The 21,432-nt window shown below is 30.6% G+C and overlaps 1 protein-coding gene across 1 annotated transcript in view; it reads left to right on the top strand.

The window, feature by feature from the left end:
* The window catches only part of Cat (Catalase), a 114,074-nt gene that overhangs the window by 39,447 nt on the left and 53,195 nt on the right, over positions 1 to 21,432 (top strand). The gene's annotated exons all lie outside the window — the stretch shown is intronic.

Raw genomic sequence — 21,432 nt, 5'->3', positions numbered from 1 at the left:
AAGATTTAGAAATCAACTCGTGGACTGCAAAACTTACCCTGGAGCAGACATTGATAGCGACCATAATTTGGTGATAATGAAATGTAGATTGGGGTTTAAAAACCTGAAGAAAAGGTGTCAGATGAATCGGTGGAATTTAGAGAAGCTTGAGGAAGAGGAGGTAAAGAAGATTTTTGAGGAGGACATCGCAAGAGGTCTGACTAAAAAAGATAAGGTAGAAAATGTAGAAGAAGAATGGGAGAATGTTAAAAAGGAAATTCTTAAATCAGCAGAAGCAAACTTAGGCGGAATAAAGAGAACTGGTAGAAAACCTTGGGTTTCAGACGATATATTGCAGCTGATGGATGAACGTAGAAAATATAAGAATGCTAGTGATGAAGAAAGTAAAAGGAACTATCGGCAATTAAGAAATGCTATAAACAGGAAGTGCAAACTGGCGAAAGAAGAGTGGATTAAAGAAAAGTGTTCAGAAGTGGAAAGAGAAATGAACATTGGTAAAATAGACGGAGCATACAGGAAAGTTAAGGAAAATTTTGGGGTACATAAATTAAAATCTAATAATGTGTTAAACAAAGATGGTACACCTATATATAATACGAAAGGTAAAGTCGATAGATGGGTGGAATATATTGAAGAGTTATACGGAGGAAATGAATTAGAAAATGGTTTTATAGAGGAAGAAGAGGAAGTTGAGGAGGATGAAATGGGAGAAACAATACTGAGATCTGAATTTAAGAGAGCATTAAAAGATTTAAATGGCAGAAAGGCTCCTGGAATAGACGGAATACCTGTAGAATTACTGCGCAGTGCAGGGGAGGAGGCGATTGATAGATTATACAAACTGGTGTGTAATATTTATGAAAAAGGGGAATTTCCGTCAGACTTCAAAAAAAGTGTTATAGTAATGATACCAAAGAAATCAGGGGCAGATAAATGTGAAGAATACAGAACAATTAGTTTAACTAGTCATGCATCAAAAATCTTAACTAGAATTCTATACAGAAGAATTGAGAGGAGAGTGGAGGAAGTGTTAGGAGAAGACCAATTTGGTTTCAGGAAAAGTATAGGGACAAGGGAAGCAATTTTAGGCCTCAGATTAATAGTAGAAGGAAGATTAAAAAAAAACAAACCAACATACTTGGCGTTTATAGACCTAGAAAAGGCATTCGATAACGTAGACTGGAATAAAATGTTCAGCATTTTAAAAAAATTAGGGTTCAAATACAGAGATAGAAGAACAATTGCTAACATGTACAGGAACCAAACAGCAACAGTAGCAATTGAAGAACATAAGAAAGAAGCCATAATAAGAAAGGGAGTCCGACAAGGATGTTCCCTATCTCCGTTATTTTTTAATATTTACATGGAACTAGCAGTTAATGATGTTAAAGAACAATTTAGATTCGGAGTAACAGTACAAGGTGAAAAGATAAAGATGCTACGATTTGCTGATGATATAGTAATTCTAGCCGAGAGTAAAGAGGATTTAGAAGAAACAATGAACGGCATAGATGAAGTCCTACGCAAGAACTATCGCATGAAAATAAACAAGAACAAAACAAAAGTAATGAAATGTAGTAGAAATAACAAAGATGGACCACCGAATGTGAAAATAGGAGGAGAAAAGATTATGGAGGTAGAAGAATTTTGTTATTTGGGAAGTAGAATTACTAAAGATGGACGAAGCAGGAGCGATATAAAATGCCGAATAGCACAAGCTAAACGAGCCTTCAGTAAGAAATATAAGTTGTTTACATCAAAAATTAATTTAAATGTCAGGAAAAGATTTTTGAAAGTGTATGTTTGGAGTGTCGCTTTATATGGAAGTGAAACTTGGACGATCGGAGTATCTGAGAAGAAAAGGTTAGAAGCTTTTGAAATGTGGTGCTATAGGAGAATGTTAAAAATCAGATGGGTGGATAAATTGACAAATGAGGAGGTATTGCGGCAAATAGATGAAGAAAGAAGCATTTGGAAAAATATACTTAAAAGAAGAGACAGACTTATAGGCCACATACTAAGGCATCCTGGAATAGTCGCTTTAATTTTGGAAGGACAGGTAGAAGGGAAAAATTGTGTAGGCAGGCCACGTTTGGAATATGTAAAACAAATTGTTAGGGATGTAGGATGTAGAGGGTATACTGAAATGAAACGACTAGCACTAGATAGGGAATCTTGGAGAGCTGCATCAAACCAGTCAAATGACTGAAGACAAAAAAAAAAAAAAAGAGCAAAATAAAAGACACGTCCAAAGCAAGGCTACCTTTATAAGGGAATGTTTCAGTGTTGTAAGCATAAATTAAAATTAAAAAAAAAAAAATCAGTTTTAATTCCTTATACAGTTCAAAGCGTGTTTAAATTATATTTATGGTATTTTGAAAAATATAATGTTGAATTTGAATCGTTTTAGGGTACAAGTTTTTATTTCCCTTTTAATTCTTTACTAATTCTAGCTGAATACCACTTAAGTATACCACATTTTATCGATAATTATGAAGTATCTTAGAAAAACCTTTGGAAGTTTTTCCTTTCTTTTGTTTTGTGTTTATGAAAGAAAGATCCTCTGACGAAGCGAAATTTTTCAGATATCGAAATTTACGTACAACAATTCACGGACACGTTAAATGTTAACTAGTTTTTCCAAAGTCTTTTTTTTATTAGTTTATTTACCTTAATTACTTCACTCCTATAAATTTTTATGTTTTTTCTCAGAATAAAGCATCTTATTTCAGATTTTCAACCCTTATGTGAGTTTGTCTTGATTATATTTTAACCGTGTCACATTATTCTGTTTTGTTTAAATGTTAAATTAAGAAAATTAAAACAAAAATGTGTGTGTATATGTATGTATATACTAGCATCCCCGTCGCGGCTTCGGCCGCGCTGTTTGGTTACTTAGGTTTCCCGTTGCGGTCCTTTTTTTAAATTATGTTTTTTTAGTTAAGTAACCGGCGGCAGGTGCAGCCAATCTCGTCGTAGGCAGTGGCAGTGGCAGTGGTTGTGACGCAGCGCCATACACTGTCGCACCCCTTAAAAAATTGAAATTCAAAATCTCGAAAATGGTTTTTAAATATATATCTGAAAAATATCTTCAAGCCCAAAAAATAAATTATTCCCGTCGCGGCTTAGTCCGCGCTATATGGTTACTTGCGTTTCCCGTCGTGATCAGGGGATATTTACCCATACATGACTCGCTTCGCTCGCCCTTCCCGTCTATCCAGAAGGCTCCGCCCATTGGACCCCGCTGTGTTCATTAAAATCATACCGGTGAGAATAATAATTATAAATAAAAATTAAAGCCTATTCAGTTTTTATAAAAAAAATATTGTATTGTAATTTCATAAGAGCAACAGTTTGGTCGGTACAGGACCCGATGTTTTGAGTGCTATAAAATGTGGGTTTCAAAACAGTCGGCCTCCATCTTAAAAATATTAGTTATAACTGGTTACCACTATGAAGTACAGTAAACATGTATTTTGCCCGGTTCTTTGCATTAGCCGATAAATACTACTAGGAGGTACTTCGTTTCTCTTTTTATTTTCATATTTCATTTCTTTAATTAAGTAACCGGAGGCAGGTGCAGCCAGTCGCGTCGCACATACAGTAACAGTGGCTGTGTTGGTTGAGCGGCCGCGCCGTACACTGTCGCACCCTTTAAACAATTGAAATTCAAAAATACCCGGAAATTGTTTTTAGATATTTATCTGAAAAATATCTTCAAGCCCAAAAAATAAATTATCCCCGTCGTGATCAGGGGATATTTACCCGGTCATGGCTCGCTTCGCTCGCCCTTCCCGTCTATCCAGAAGGCTCCGCCCATTGGACCCCGCTGTGTTCATTAAAATCATACCGGTGAGAATAATAATTATAAATAAAAATTTAGAAGAGTATTTGCAAGCCCCAGTTTAGTGAATATTTCGTTTAGTATAGTAGGAAATGGGGAAAAAATTTGTAATCACTGTTCAAATTTTTTTCACCTTTTTCATCCCTTTCAAAAAAAAAATAAAATTGGTTTTATGTATTCGTATGAAGATTATACAAAAATCAAGCTATCTTCATTTGTTTCCTAGAAGGTAAAAAAATAGTTAATTTCATTTTTACTCCATTTAAACTCGGAATTTCAAAAAAAAAACCTTCTTACTGCGCACTTACACCGTAAGAAGAACATGTCTAAAAAAATTTTCATCAATTTATCTTACTGTAGTTTTTTTGGGCGTTGATGAGTCAGTCAGTCAGGCCAAGTTTTATAGATGTGTGTGTGTGTGTGTATAAACATTAAATTCATTCATTGTAATTGTTGGTTAGAGTTCGTTTAACAAATTTAAACTTAAGTTTAATTTTTATATAGTATAGCCAAAATACTGAACAAGATTTTAAAAATGAATCCATATTTGGAAAATCAGGACGTAAAACGGGTTTACTCAGTGTGTAGTATAAAGGTGCATTCAGATATTCTAGTTTTTTAAACCGGTAACAGTGTTACATGTCAGTATTCCGTGGCACAGGCTAGTTTCTATTATTTTGATTACTGCTTATAGTAATAAAGAAAGTTAATTTTTTACGATTAGTTTTTATCTACAGAAGTTTTTGTTTCAATTAAATCGATTTTTATATTCCGCTTAATAGTGCATAATAAAAATTATCATTATTATTATTTAATTTCTTAATTGCTTCATTAATTCGTTTTTACAGTTATTAAAATATTATGATTTTCACTTTCACCTTTTCCCTGTTGAGCTCGTTTTTACTTGTGTAGTTTTGTCCTTCATTCTTTAATTATGTTCTTTGTTTCTATTAATTTTTTTTTTGTTATCTTTACAATTTTTTTCCGCGGTAAGATTTCTCTAATAAGTTATGCTTGTTTAATTTTTTATTAAAAATAACTATTTTGTTTCATAACATTTTAAATAGAGTATTTTATTTACCTGTATATCGAATGAAACAAATAAGAGTTGAATTATAACAAAATAATTATATATAACTTTAATTAATAACAGTTAATAGAACTTATGAGTGTCTTGTTTATCAGATTATTTCTTTTTAACACTTTCATTCATTTATAGTAAACAGTTTATCGTAATAAACAATTTATAATGTTATTTATACACATTGTTTAACTTCATATCAACGTAATTTATTTTACAATATTAATATTTCAACAAAAAATCTTAATTTTTCGTTCAAATTTTAGTCATATTTTTCAAAAATAATAATTATGCTGTAAATCTATTTATGTGATGTACGTGTGCGTGTATGTTCCATCATAACTCCGAAACGCCTGGAGCAATTGCACCCAAACTTGGTACACATATGACTTACTGTCTGAAAACATATTGGGGGGAAAGACATCCCTAATAACCATATGGTGACGGTGGGAGGGGGTGACATGTAAAAATAATATAAAACTACCGATATTAGTTTGGAATTCCTAGATTTTGGAGTCGCTAGGCTGATTGGTGAAGTCCCGATGACATTTAAGTCCAAGTTTAGTGCAATAGAAAGAATAGAACTTTGTAGAGAACCTTCTGGATATTTTTAGAAACGAATAAATACCCGGGCAACGCCATAATAAGTTAGTATCCAATAAAGTAATATTAAATTTCATCTAACTTTTATAATAATTCGATTACAAGCATCCTTTTATATAGTTTATCCTGGCCGAGTTCTTCCTTAAATATCGATTTGAACGTGCCAACCAAAGGTTGTTATATAGCGCATGAAACAAGCCATCGTCTGGGAAGGAAGTCAATTACATAAGATAGATGCTAGAAAATCTACAGGTCATCTTGGACCGAATCAAACCGAATTTAATTTAGTAGACGAAGTTTCCAGATGTTCATCTTGTACCTTTTTTTTCTGTTTAGCCTCCGGAACCACCGTCAGGATTACTTCACAGGATGAATGAGGATGATATGTATGAGTGTAAATAAAGTGTAATCTTGTACAGTCACGAGTCGACCATTCCAGAGATGTGTAGTTAATTGAAACCCAACCACCAAATTAACACCGGTATCTCCGATCCAGTATTCAAATCCGTATAAAATTAACTGCCTGTGCAAGGATTTGAACCTTAGAACTCTCGACTTCGAAATCAGCTGATTTGCGAAGACGCGTTCACCGCTAGACCAACTTGTTCCTCTTGTACCTAAGATTTATCTCCGCATACTAGTAAATTACAATACCACTATATCCCAAACTATTAGTAGAATATCGATTACTAGTATATCGGAAACTAATTCTAGTCTGTTTGGAGTTAAGTTCTTTGTCGATACAATAGAGATATAATTATTTTTATAATATATCGTTCCTTGAATTAACTCTGTTACTAACCTAACTGACTCAAATTTTAATTAATTTATTCTTCAGTTTTGAAAATAGATTGTTTTTTATTTTACTATTGTGCGTTTCATAAATAATTTTTTTTTGTAATCGGCATCCCGGAATTTGTTTTATATTCAAGTATCTCTTGAATAATTTCACATTCAAATTGTAACTCTAATTCTACGTTATGACACACGCAGTGATATATTTTTATTTCATAAATATAACGATTTTTTTGTAAAATAGTTTCTCTATGGCCTCAACTCTTTTACAGTATTATAATCCCCAGATTTCTGAAGAGTACAACAGAATATAAACAGTCATCGAATGTTGTAGTCGAATATAATTATTTTTGCACACAACCCTAGAATGTATAACTGGGAATACGGCCTCAAGAAATTCAGTTTCAAATGATTTTTTGAGGTTTATGAACATTTATTGAGTGTTCTTTTCAGGCGTATTGCAGTATTCAATGCTGACCCAAATTCAGATACTAAAATGAAAAATAAACTAAGTAATATATTTTTTAGAAACTGTTTTCAAAGCTTTTTCTATTGTTTAAAGAAATTCGTTTTGAAATCCATCTTTCTCTTCTTAAGATGGTCAAAGATTCATCGATAACGTACTAATATGTACCCCCTTTGATCAATGGTATAATTTTTTCACAAAATAAAACTGCTTTAGAACCTAAAAAATTAAAAGTTAAAACTCTGTATCAAATTATAAACAAACCGTATCCTAACTCCTAACTTTTTCAAGTCGGCTTGAAAAAGTCAAGTTGTAAAGAACTGAAAGTGTGTGTGTGTGCGCGCGCGCTCTCTCTCACATACACACGTACGCATACGCGTATCTGGAATGAGGGAATACATTAGTTATGTACCCTATCTTTTCCCATTAATTTTTTTTTCAATTTTCATTTATAGATATTCTGAATGTTATCGTATAATAATGTAATACTAAGTAATTTTGACGACGTAAAATAAAAGAAATATTTTTTTAAATCTTTTCATAACTGGTTTTCTCCCACCAGTTTTCCGCCTGCTGTCGTGCTGGGGTGTGTTTGTGTGGTGTACAGGCAATCTCCCCTATCGGCTTGCCAAACCTGACGTAGCTGCATTGTATGTGTAAATGTACCATTAAACATGTAGTCCTCAACAGATTCGGGTTGACCACTCGTGAGACGTGTGGTTAATTTAAACCCAACCACCAAACAACATCGGTATACACAGTCTAACATTCAAATCCATATAAAAGCAACTTCCTTTACAAGGACTCGAACTCTCGACTTCGAAAGTCAGCTGATTTTGTGATAGCCAGTTTAACCACTAGACTAACTCGGTGGGTTTATGTAGACCATGTATTTTTTTTAAAAAATCACTCAATTTATCTGGAAAAATTTTACATCCTCTACAAAATAAGTATCATCGAAACCAGTCCATCTGAAGAATAAGTGTACGTAAAACTAAAAAGTACGGATCGAATTAAGAACCTTTAATTGAAAATCGATTAAAAAATTATTATACTGCTTCAATAGGTTAATGATTTTTTTTTATTATTTATATACGAGTAAAATTACATAATACATACATGGATCTTTGTAGTATTGCATTGAAATATATTTTTTTTTAAAGAAAAATTGTTAAGTGATTTGAATACAATTTTTTTACTCTTAAATAGCCCTCATAATTGGTGGTTTAAAACTATTGCGTTTTTTTTTTTAATTTTATTTATTTATTGAATTTTAATTTTTTTATTTTATATAATTATAAATAATAATTAATAATAAATTTTATTAATAATGATGAAACAAAACAAAATACATGTCACGCAAAACACTTGAAAACTGTTGGGAAAGTTTTCATTTGATGATGAAATAGTAGTTTTTTTCTAATTCCACATCCGTTTGATTGTGTAAATGTTTATTAGTTACTTCCATAACCGCTCATTATCATGTAACTTAATTTTCCTTTAAATTTTTTTTCTTTGTTTAACACGTAGCTTATCCGTGTTAAAAAAATGTTATTGTTTATTCTTGTTGGTATTTTTCTATTCACTTTTAACAACACCAAGTATTAACCACAGTATTATGTGTTAATAGGTTACTTTATAAAAACAATTTCAATTATTTCGTTGCCACGTCATTTGTTTTATATTCATAGCTGATTACAGATAAGTTATTCAGCATTGAGTATTGTGTTAGCATGTTCAGTTCATTTCCTATTATTCAGTAGCATGCTTTTCCTGTTTATAATCGGTTATAGTTACATAACAAGAATTTCTTGAATCGGCTTCTCTATAATGTAAATTGTATTCTTTACAAGAATTTAAAATATATATATATATATATATATATTAAAAATAATATTATATAACAAAAGTTAGATATAATATGTAAGAGATATAATATAAATTTTTAAGTCTTTAAATATAAATACGTAGTTTATATAATATTTCTAATGAGTGTGTGTTTGATCCTTATTTAGTAATGAAGTGAAAGGAATGTGATGGTTATTTTTGACCCAAGAACTTTTTCAGCTTATTGTGTTATTAACTGTTAATAAGTCTCACTCTGCTCATAACATTCACAACATTCGTAAATTTTAATATCTACATTTAGTAAAAAGTAGTTATTAATTTTTTACAGTAATTTTATTTTTAATTTTTTTATACAAGAAAGAGATATTTACAAAATTTAATGATAGAAATTTATTTTTAGTCAGGTGTAGCATGTACAAAGAGAAGATAGACTTACTGAAACTCTCTCGAACAGCTGCTTCCCGCGTTTTTTTTTTTTTTTTTTTTTTGTTTTTAACCAGTGTACTGCGTACTGCACAAGCTGCAACGTGTTAGCTTCCCTGTGGAGGAGGTTTCGACCATCCAGAAGAGGAAGTCGGAACGTCTCGATACGCGGAAGACCCCAATGAGGGCCGGGCCCTGGAACGGGGCTAAACTAGGGTGGGGCAATCTGCTTCCACATCACTACGGGAGTAACTAGAAGTAATGCTGAAAAGTGATGCCGATTATTCCCAGGATGGTTAATTAGGATTATAAAAAAAACTGCAACGTATTCTCTTTATGTTTTTAATATTTCTTTAACATCGAATAAAGATGATAATAACGATTTATTTTTGGGTACATGGCAGTCTCATCTCAGATTATACAGATGATTCACGAAGAATGTAACAAACATTCAGGACATGTTCTACTGAAAAAAAAAGAAACAGGTTCATATAAATTTAAGTTCGTAAACGCTTCGTTAATGAGTGTCGGCTGGCGAAAGGTTTTGCCCTGATCTCTGCGCCTTTGGTAAAATTAAGTCAGTCTGTAATTCTTGGGACCCAAGTTAAGAGGTAAATTTAGAGGTTTTATATGAAATCCAGCCTGGAAAAATTAGATTCTAGAACTGTATCGTTAGTAGTTTTCAAAAGACACTATTTTATGTTTGGCGTAAAATAACTTGTTAAATCGGTAATAGACACAAAAAGGTAACAAAAATTGTATAGATGTAACATAAACAAAACTTGTAGAGAATTTGATTGTGAGTAAAATTGTACGATTGAAGTCCTTAGAAATGAAATATAAACATAAGAATTTTGAATATAAGAAATTTTATTAAAAATATGACGTATCAAAATGTGGCGGATTTAATATGACTGAAAATTTTGTTTAATATCTAGTTCAATTTGCCTTATTTTGATATGTTCTGTTTTTAATAAACTTCGAAATTCTGACGTTTGTGTTGTGTTGTACCATTTTACTCAGAATCAAATTCTCTAAAAGTTTTGTTAAAAGTTTTATGTGTTTATTACCTATTTAACAAAGTTATTTTATGCCGAATATAAATTAGTGAATTTTTCGACCCTAATCTTTGTATTTTACCCCAGATTTCTTGGAGACTACTAAAAATACAGTTATGGGACCTATTTTTTTCAGTTTTTCAGGTCAGATTTCATATAAAACCTTTCATATTAAATTTACCTCATTCTTGGGTCCCAAAAATTACGGTCTGGATTAATTTTACCGAAAGCGCAAAAATCAGGACAAAATCTTTCTCCAGCCGACACTCACCAACGAAGCATTTCCGAATCTATGTTTATATGAATTTTCTTCTTTACTTTCACCAGTAGAACATGTCCTGAACATGTCACCTTTGTTAACATATTTGGAAATGCCTACCGATCCCCGATTCAACGAAGGTGCACAGGAATCCTGAAAGTTTCGGAATATCATAAAAATTAATTGCTTACCGACCAAATATTAAAAAATTCTGGCTGTTTTATTTTATTTTATTTCTCTTCATACATTTACATAGAAACTACAAATAGAAATTTTAGTCTGATTGTATTTTACTGTAAATCAAGAACCAATTCTGCATCATGAAATAGATCTTTTGAAAAACTAGAAAATATCTTATCACACTTAAAAATAAGATATTATAATATGTTCAGTATTCTGGGACTTATTAGGGGCAAATAGAAAAAAAAAACTAGTGCAATATTTGGTATAGCTGGATTGTAGAATCAACCAATAATATATTACGAAGATCCCAATTCAGTCATGGATTTTTTAACTTTTCCAATTCCCGTTCTATACGTTGGAAGGAACCCTTGGTAAAAATTCCAAAAAATTAAAACTATCACAGTCGTTTCATTTTTTCCGCTTTAATTCGACCAATAGAATATTTTTTAAAGTGCATCCGAAGTGAGTGAAGCTCAAAGAGAAACCTTTCCGGTGGAGGAGGGTGCAGCAGTTGTTTCAAATAACCATTTTTTTATGAAAATTAGTAAAAAATTTATTTATTCCATCCATACAAATTCATTCATCTTCAACTTATAAGTCATGAATTTTTTTTCCTGTAAAAGGATGAAATCCACAATTCGAAATTAATCTTTTCCCTTGAAATATTGTTTCATTTTATTTTATAATATTAATATCTTTTACCTGAGCATATAAATTATTTATTTTTAAATTTTTGAAAGAAAAACGTTTTCGAGCTTCGTTCGAAATTTTAAAAAAATATATATTCGTGAAAAACCTCCGGGTGAGATGAATGATTTGTAGAGTTTGTGAAAATGCTATGCCTGGCCGGGATTCGAACCCGGGTCCTTCCGAATGAAACCAATCGCGCCACGGAGGCCGACTTTTCTGAAAAGTTATTACATAATTTTTGCTCGTAGTAGTTTTTTTTTAGATTTCATTTTGTATGAATAATTGTAAAAAATGCCAAGAAATTTTCATTAAAGATTACTTTGATATAAATTTTAATCTACAACAGTTAAATTTAACGGTAATAATAAAAAATAATCAACAATATTTTAATGCCTTTTTTGTTTATTGTTAAAATTTTCTTGATAGTATTTAACGAGTTTTGCGTCGTAATATATAATGGATTTTAAAACTTGTTTTGTAATTTTTGCGAAGGATTAATTTTAATCAAAGGAAAATTCCATGAGCAAGTTATAAATCTGTTTTATGGGATAATATATTTAATAAATTGTTCATTATTTTTAACGAAATCAATTAAATCCACCTTAGATTACATTTTTCCTCCATTAACATGTTTCTTTGTTTCCTTTCGTTTGTTTCTGTTTTCTTTTCATATCTTTTAATCTCTGAATTATATTCAGGTGTTTTCCTCGTTGATTTAAAAAATATTTTGATGAATCATTTCCTTATTGTAAACTTATTATTCACACATTTTTATAGTTGATTTTCAACGTATTTATCCCATTGTCTGACTTCTCTCAATCACAATTTTTTAGTTTTTATTCGTCAAGTTATTTCTTCGAAATTTCATTTTTTACATTAACATACCAAGACTTTCTTGTCAATGATTTTTTTTTCATTAAACATAGTGTTTTCATGTTTAATGGACTCTGTATTAAAAAACAAGTTTTCCTTGATAAACAGGTAACACCAAAACAGTAGGCAAATCATTTTTTCAATCAGAATGATTTTGATCTGTAACCTTAATGGGTTTTTTAGAGTAGTTTTAAATTAAGGATGTATTAAGAAAAATTGAATAATGTTGCATAGGAAAATAAAGTCATTTAGAGAGCTTTTTGATCCAAAACCTTTTTGCTTCATTTTCTTTGATATGTACATTTCTTAAATATTTTTTTCTATTAAAATATTTTACGATGTTAATTTTAGGATGGATTGTGTACATTTAAGGGTTTTTTCACTCAACTATATACATTTTCCTGTTTAGCCTCCGTGAACTACCGTCAGGTATTCCTTCAGAGGATGAATGAGGATGATATGTATGAGTGTAAGTGAAGTCTAGTCTAGTACGGTCTCAGGTCGACCATTCCTGAGATGTCTGGTTAATTGAAACTCAACCACCAAAGAACGCCAGTATCCACGATCTAGTATTCAAATCTGAATAAAAATAACTAATTGCCTTTACTGGGATTTGAACGTTGGAACTTTCGACTTCGAAATCAGCTGATTTGCGAAGATGCGTTCACCACTAGACCAACCCGGTGGGTTCCAACTATATTCTTGTTGAATTTCAAATTTGTTATAATGGTTATCACAGTTAGTTTTGCCCAAGCTTTCAATTTTTTTTTTTTTAAGGTTCGCTTTTGTACCTTTTTTCATTCTTCAAAAACAGTATACATATCTTTTAAATTTACGCACATTTTATATAGTTGTGAAATCTGTTCTTTGTAAATGAATCTGCGATATTAATTAAACTAAAATTTACGTAAAAATCATCTACCATTAAATCGTTTTATTTCTGTCAGATTTATTATTGTGTCTAGCTATTTTACCTTCTCCAGTTGTTTATATATACATATTAATGTACAATTTATTTTTTGATAACAAAAATTGGATGCTGGGCTTAAATTACACGGGTAATACTGACGTGAATATGTTATACTAAGAAGAAGTATTCAGTAAAAATTTATTTTGATTCGCCCGTTCATTTGCAAATACACTTTTTTTCTTTGATTTTCTTCTCCCATACTTAGGAGGTTGCCTTTGCCTCTAAACTACCGAGACCCCGCCGTACCCGGCTATGCAGTTCCCCGCAGGGGTCGTTCACCCAGTAGGCCGGGAATGGATCTTTTATATGCCTGCCTCTAACCGTACCCCCTCTCTAGGGAGGGATCCAGTCGGGCCTCGGTTTTTTTTGTTTTATTACCCACGAACTCAGGGGGTCCCCGGTCAGTCATCAAGAGCGGTCCACGTCAGCGGTGGACCACTCTTGATTTATTAAATTTGGTAAAATTTATTTTAATTATTTTTATATTTTCATGATTAATATTAGTATAGAACTTTATCAAATAGTAGTATTCTTCGTTGCGGCTTCGCCCGTACTATATGAGTATAGAACTTCAGAAACTGAAAATAAGTTTTTAGTAATTGTGTATGGGCTGTTGCTCTCAGTGTTACCGTTATCCACAACATCCAGATAAAATAGATTAATTTGATGAATAACAACTTTTCAGTAAAATAGAATTTCACAAATAATAAAATTAGAGAAATATGAAACTCCTGGGTAAAGTATATTTACATTATTATACAGAATGTTCAAAACGTGACGCAACCTTACTGGAAAATGAGTAAGTTACAATATTTGTTGAAAGTAGCCTCCATTATGCGATTCGCATAATTGAATACGACGTTACATGCTCTTAAGCACATGTTGTAATGTTTGTTGAGGAATTGCAGCGATATATCGTTCAATTTCGATATGCAATTCGGGAATGGTGTGAGGATGAATTTTGTATGCAGGTATCCCCACAAGAAAAGGTCAGGAAAAGATAAATCAGGAGACCAAAGGAGCCACAACTCCTTCGAAATCACTTGTCCATGAAAACACTGATTCAAGAAAGTCATAGTGTTGTTGGCTGTATGATCCATAGCATTGTCCTGTTGAAACCATGTGTACTCTAGCCGATCTGCAAGTATATTGTGTTTACAAATTGTTACACCAAAATAACGTAAATTAAATTTAAAACATATAAATAACTTTTTGAAGAAGTCTTATATTGATATCGACATTCAGTATTTGCCAATCCATCAAAATTTTGTTAACTAGTGTTAATTCCCTTTAATTTTATTATCAAATTAATTCATTTTCACGTATATTACGATAATAATATAAATTGATATTTTGTAACAATAACATTAAATTTAGAAAATCACTGCCTAAAGACAGATTAAAGAATTTGATATTGACATAGACAATGATCGATATAGACAATAAGATTAAATTTAGTAAAAGAAATTCAAGGTTATTTTTTATTTATATAGTAGTGAGATTGTTGAGGTTTGAATTGTGGTGAACATTCCGGAGGTAATAAGAAAGCTAGAGTCAAAGTTTCGTAATTATAGATTCAGTAGTTTTCGCGGTTATCGGGAACAAATGAAAAAGACGTCTATATAATGGTAAGATATTCTCATACATAGGGACGTTGGTATGGGTTTATGCTTACGTGTCTGTATGATCGATAAGATTTATATAGTTTGAAGGTAAATTTTGATTTATTTATCCTTTAATTATATTAATTAATTTACAAGTGCTGCATAATTCTTATCATTTTCAGAAGTATTCAACATAAATATTAAGTTCAGTTAAAATATTCAGTACTGGAATCACCGGATCGACTCTTATACTATTATTAAAATACATTAACAATTTGCGTAAATAATCGAATTTATAAATTTACTTCCATAATGTGAAGATAATTTAAATCGACAGTTGTGTAACAGCAATACAAAAATTTGTTGCTCTTTTCAAGGATTTCGAAAGGTTGACAATTTTTTCTTCTTTATTATTGCACATCCATAGTTCCTGAATTTCATGCTTAACTATCCATTATTTCATTGCTTTATTCAGTCATTGATTGGAACAAAAACGTAATTAAAATGCATTAAAGCAGTTATAATCTAAATGACAAAAGCGTAAAAGGCATTTTTTTATTGTTGCTGGTAAAAATTATTGTACAACGGTAGGGGGTATATCTAATTGATATTATTGACGGCATAATAATATTTTCTGTATATAATTAAATGAAATGTTCAGGAAAAAAATTAAAGATTGATTCCCAGTAAAGGACTTTTCACGCTTATTATTTTATTCTTTAAATTCTTGTAGAGTCATGTCCACGTTTGTAATAATTAAAAAGATAGATTAAATTATTTAACAAAAGCCTTAAATAATTCCTCTTATAATATGTATAACAGTATATGTATTTTAATACTGAAATCAAAGTTGCGAGATTTAGTGCATCGCTTACAACTCATTGTCAAGTTTAGGATTCACTTATCGGTAAAAATATAGTTGTATTTCAATAAAAAATTGGACCACGCAAAAAAAATTCTCCTCCATTGTCATCAGCTGTTAAGAATTAAAATCTAATTTTTTACACGACTGCCCAAAAAGCAGTGAAATCTATTTAGGGTGTATATATTATTTTTGTTTCACTGTAGCAGTTCGACGGCTGAACCGATTTTGATTATGACCCCGCGTTGGAATCCTTACGTTACCGGGAGTGTCATAGGCTATATATATATATATATAAGTGGAGATTTGCCGGTTGAACCGGGTGAGTTGCCGGTCAAACTTAATGAATTTAATTATTAAACTGTGAACTATGAGCTGAATATGAACTGAATGATTCGAATCAATCGAATGAATATAATAATAATAATACAATTAAATTTACGTTAAATATATCGTTAAAAAATACCTGTTTAATAATAATGGGCTTCCCGTTGGGACTGCGTATGAGGCTAGAGTAGTGAACTGATGCGAGCACCTCGTGCGAGGCTAGACCAGTCATCATCATCAACTAACAAATGAGGTGTTGTTTTGGGAGGTGCAATGGGATACTCTTAATGTCTCTACCAAACAATCGTCCGATTTTCAAAATTCAAACGGAGTATTTGTTAGCAGGTTGAAGGCTAACTTTTTCATAAATCAGGTACCCTCTCGATCCAATAGGTCACGGTTATTCGGAAATGTTGTTATATCTTCGCAACCGATCTTCCAATTTTCAAAATTCGAACAGGGTATCTGCTAGTATAATACAAAATCACGATTGAATGAAACCAGATCAAAAATTAAATGATATGCTCAGATATGGGCCTTATTTATCGATGCATAACATACGAATGTATTGTTTACAAAACTACATACATCTGTTTCTAGAAATTAATGGGAAAGCAGTATTTAATAAAATAAAATAATGGGTGACCAATCAAATTTCAGACAGTTTTATATTTGTTTAAATGTATTTTTTATGTTTTAGAAATAGCAGGGAATTAAGGTTGTCTAATGATAAGTTCTCACCTGGTTTTACATCGATAAGAAAATTTTATCCTTCGATGAAAATTTTAAAATGCAGTCGGGGGCTCTGAATAGTAATTATCCTATATTAAAGAAACGGGGGTTTCGTAGGCTACATAAATATGTGTATATATTTTTTTTAATAAATAAAAAAAAATATGAAAAAAAAATTACAATATATAGAAATACTATATACAAAATTGTCACTCACTCGATCTTTAATTAATTATTCTATATTAAACACCAATATTTATCTGTTATTTAATTTAATTTCTTCATTAATTAACGTTGTTTACTATCCGATAATATGTTTAATCGAGTTTGAAAATAAATATCTCGAAAAGTATATAAAAAATTAACCGGTTCGGTTTTGTGTTTATCGATTGGCTATAAAAAATAACTTATTTGCGAAGATGTTTTTAGGCAAGCCTGAAAATATTACTCATTCGCTGACATAAATTTGTTAACCGAAAAGATCCGGCAACATTGCTTCCTCTTCCTTGCCATCTTCCACCATATAATTATAAATAAAAGCCTTGTCAGATCTTCATTATAATGTATAATTTATAATGTTGGATTCCTAAACAAGCCAACTGTGTCCCATATATCTTTAGTTAGAACATTGCTTGTAGTTGTAGATATCACCTCTTCATTATAAAAACAAAAATGGAAACGTTAGAATTTATTAATTTGTGATTGACAAGATCTATATAAAGAATAATGATATAAAATTTTAAACTATCAAGTGATGGATTACGCGAGTTATAATTGAAAGTTTTAAAGTGAAAGTTAAGACTTAATAATCAGATCTCAAAAAACAAGGATTTTCTTAAATTTAAGGTTTTACAAAATCCTAAATTTAAATTAAGCATTTCAGGTAAATTTGTTTTGTTTTTATTAGGGAATAGTGCTTCTTTTAATTTATTCTGATTCGCTTTATGGAAAAGTTAATAAAATTTTAAAAATTCTTTAAAAAAGAGATTTTTTAAAAATTTGACTATTTAATTTTTTTAACATTATAAATTATATAGAAACATGTTAGTAGGCTTAAAAAGTGATTATAATTTTTATTTACATGCCGTTTATTCATGTTTGACTTAACCATATCTTCTGATTATTTGAGTTTATAAATTTGCCTCATGTTTGATTTTCTTACATTTTTTTTCATACTTCAGTAGAAAAGAATGTGACAACTTTTTGTTCGTCAAGTTATTTTGCATTTTAAAATTTCAATTTTGATTCACTAATAAATTAAAATTTCTCCCCTTTACAATTTGCTTATTTGAAATCTTATTTAAGCTAAAATTTCAGTATTAAGATACGATACAAGTATATTATAACAGCAGTTATTTAAGACTTTTTTAAACTATTTTATTACTTTTTTCACAATATAATTCTTAAAAAAAATTATAAATAAACAAGAGATAATTGTTAAAAATTAAAAAAACATGACTGCCAAAAAATAACATTGCTGACAAATATTGCTGTTTAGTATAGGATAATTGAAGAGCGTGCGGGTGAAAATTATGTATATATATTTTTTAAATTTATTTAAACAAATAAATTTATATATTTATTTATTTAGCCTATGGCATTCCCGGTAACGTAAGGATTCCAATTTTTGTAGTCGTTCATCTAAATCGGTCCAGCCATTCAGCTACTTTGACCCACCGGGTTAGTCGAGTGGGGAATGCGTCTTCCCAAATCAGCTGATTTGGAAGTCGAGATTTCAAGCGTTCAAGTCTTAGTAAAGTCAGTTATTTTTACACAGATTTGAATACTAGATCGTGGATACCGGTGTTCTTTGGTGGTTGGTTCAATTAGGCACACATCTCAGGAATGGTCAAGCTGAGATTACACAAGAATATACTTCAATTACACTCATACATATCATCCTCATTCATCCTCTGAAGTATTATCTGAAAGATAATTACCAAAGGCTAAACAGGAAAAAGAAAGAAGCCATTCAGCTTTTTTTTCTTTTTTTTGTTTCAGCTACGGTGAAACAAACATACATATATAAACAATAACAACTACACACTACTTTTGGGCAATCGTATAAAAACACTAGTTTCATGAATAAAATTAACCATTCTATCTGTCTAATGATGATTTGAAAAATCAGATGAATGAGTCGTTTTTGAATAACTCGTATCGCAACGCTTCATTCTGGACGATTCCCCCATCTCTTTTTCTGTTTAGCCTCCAGAACCACCTTACTTCAGATGAGGAATAAGGATGATATGCATGAGTGTAGTCTTGTACAATCTCGAACATTCCTGAGATGTGTGGTTAATTGAAACCCAACCACCAAAGAACACTGGTTTCCACGATGTAGTATTCAAATCCGTATAAAATTAACTGCCTTTACTAGGATTTGAACCGTAGAACTCTCGACTTCGAAATCAGTTGATGGGCGATGACGAGTTAACCACTAGACCAGCCCGTGGGCCATTCTGAACGATTCGGAAACCTGGTATCTCACGTGAGATGTGAGTTATTCAAAAACAACTCATTCATCTGATACATTTTTCAGTTTTTACTTCCTTGTACAAACTACAGGTATTGATCGCGATAAATTACGGTTTTCAGTTTTCACCGGAAATATCCATTTTGATCATCCCTGAATCTATTTTGACAAATTTCGGCGTGACGTCTGTACGTATGTATCTCGCATAACTCAAAAAGGATTAGCCGTAGGATTTTGAAATTTTGGATTTAGAACTATTGTAACATCTAGTTCTGCACTTCTCCTTTTGATTGCAATCGACTGAACCAAAAGTGTCCGAAAAAGCCCAAAATCCCCAAACTTTGGATGTTGGACTTTTTCTTAACTGCAATAATAAGGCCTCATTGAGAGCTTTTCAACGATATATCATAAGTGGTACTTATTATCATTGGTTCCAGAGTTATAGCCAAATAAAATATTAATTAATGAAATATTCGGTTCGTACAAGGGAAGGCACATCAGTTCGAATCAGACATCTAAGTTTTTTTTTCTTTTTTATTTAATTTTTAACTTTTTTTTTAATTTAAATATATTTATTTTTAATAATTATTAACCTATGATTGTAAAAAACTTTTACAATAACTAATAATTCAATAACAATAAAAATTTTTTTTTAAAAAATCAGAAGTTATTAGCGAAATAAAATTTTACGTACTTTAAAAGTGTGTATATGTAATTTAATAGACATTATTACATATGTGTATATGTAATAGATTTGGTGAAACATCTGATTATTTAATATTAATTGAAAATTTTAATTTAACATTGTTTTATTTTTGGGTTTTCTAATATAATTTCTGTTTAATTTTATCTACTTTAAAGTTAACTACAGAGTGACTGAAAAATAGATCCTCATAAGAACAACATCTACACTGAGGCTTACATAGCCTCAGTGTAGATTTATTAAAGATCTGGCATGTAGCCAGATCTTTAATAAATTGCAAAAAATTGTTATCCTTTAGTTCATTACTCCTCTGATATTGTCAGACAATATTCTCCCTAAGTCAGGGTTGATCATCATTTCGTTTATTTGTTTCTTTGTTTACAGTCATTTAATTGCTTGTTGGTTTGATATAATTCTTCTGATCTTAATTTCTGTACGCGTTCTCTAGTTTTCAAATTTTCTCTCTCTTAATCTTTTTACTATTCCTTGGTCTTAATGTTTTCTTCCTGTTTATATTTATCATCTTCTCCTAATTTTTTTATTCTTTCCTTGTTCTTAACATTTTCTTCCCCTTCATATTCTTCTTGTCTTTTTTTTGTTGATATATTTCATGCTATTTTTCTTTTTCCTGTGTGATTGTTTTTTTTTTTCACTTTTGATTATTCACCAAATAGCCCAATAATAAAGACTGAATATTTTACACCGTAAGGTCAAAATTAACATTTGTAATCAGTGTACAGGAATTCACTAAACGGAATAGTTTAATTATTATTAAACTATAAAACTGTCGTGTAAATAAAACTTAAGTTTTATTTATACGACACACCAGAAATCTGAATATTTTATTAATCAGCAATTCACAAAGGTACGAATAATACTGATCTAGTAATACAAATAATCAAGGAACTTTTATTTTATCCTAATATTTCATGTAAGATTGTTGGATTAATAATTGTATAAATATTTGATGCTAATAAAACCTAATATTTCAACAATTATGTAACTGCCCACTTTATTAAATAATTGGAGGATCATATCTCACTCTCAAATGAAATAAGTTTAAATGATGAACTCCAGCAAAAAAAGTGTATATGAATTTTATAGACGTACAAAGAAGTTATATGGTGTCCACATCAGATTTTTTAACATTTATAAAACATATATATGTATATACATATTTATTCAGCCTATGACATGCTTGGTAACGTAAGGATTCCAATGCGGAATCATACATCCACATCGGTTCAGCCATTGAGCTGCTAATGTGGAACAGATATATACATACATACATACACCCTAATTACATTACACTCCTTTTGGGTAGTTGTGTAAAAATAAATAAATAAATTATTAATATTTATATAATTGATGTATCTTTTATTTTTTTGTTATTTATATAAATCCTTAGGATTTCATCTAGTAGTACATAATTTTACTAGAATATAATTTTCCCAGGTATTTATGATTTTAAAGAATATCTCTTTTTTTATTTCAGTACGTTAAAATCTATATTTTTATTTAATTTTTTTTTTTTTAGAAAATTTTAAACAAATGTACAAATTTTGTTAATCTATTTTTGAGATTTATCCATATGTATAAAGAAAAAAGTAAAGGAAGTAGAAGGAAAATGAAATA

The sequence above is a fragment of the Lycorma delicatula genome, chromosome 8 (assembly GCF_047948215.1).
Source record: "Lycorma delicatula isolate Av1 chromosome 8, ASM4794821v1, whole genome shotgun sequence".
Lineage (NCBI taxonomy): Eukaryota > Metazoa > Arthropoda > Insecta > Hemiptera > Fulgoridae > Lycorma > Lycorma delicatula.
This window is presented reverse-complemented; position numbering and strand designations above follow the sequence as displayed.